The following is a 685-nucleotide window of genomic DNA, read 5'->3' on the forward strand; positions in this document are numbered from 1 at the left end:
GGTTTTTCTACCATTTAAAATACAATAATGTACACATAACTGTCAAATATACGATGTAAATGACAAAAAACTAAACAAAATGCCGAATAAATATGATCAAATATATCATGAAAGGTAGTGGTCCCCTGGAGTTGTGTCACTGGTGTTACCGTTCAACACAAATCTCTTATTTTGAAATAAAAATTACACTGATGACATCACTTGACTTCCTACTTCCTGGATGTCTATGAAGAAAGGCCAATGATAAATCCACTGTCTATTTTCAGTTATCGGTAATCTTCTCATTTATCTCATGATTTCATATGAAGCTCTTAGTTGAACTCACTGGTATGACCTACTTTATTGTTAAGGAATTGTAGAAAAAAAATACAATACAAATGGATTAAACTACTTAATTTAATAACTAGTAAATAACAAACTGCTAGTAAAGAAGGGGGGGGGGCACTGTTATTATTGCATTTAGTTATATAAATAGTATTATAATATTACATATATTTTGTTGTTTTTAAATGGTGCTATACTCGGGTGTGACCAGCAGAGGGAGCCGATGTTACATTCAACCCAAACATGTTTAGTTCCAGCGGGAGGCGCTGCCGTTCTCCTTCACAGCCTCAGGCCTGTTATCATAGAAGTGTTCAATCTCGTGTGATTATGTCGAGACTGAGTACTCTGAACTTGCCCAACA

This window comes from Rhinichthys klamathensis, unplaced genomic scaffold, assembly GCF_029890125.1.
Source record: "Rhinichthys klamathensis goyatoka isolate OS25496 unplaced genomic scaffold, OSU_Roscu_1.1 h1tg000009l_1, whole genome shotgun sequence".
In the NCBI taxonomy this organism is placed as follows: Eukaryota; Metazoa; Chordata; class Actinopteri; order Cypriniformes; family Leuciscidae; genus Rhinichthys; species Rhinichthys klamathensis.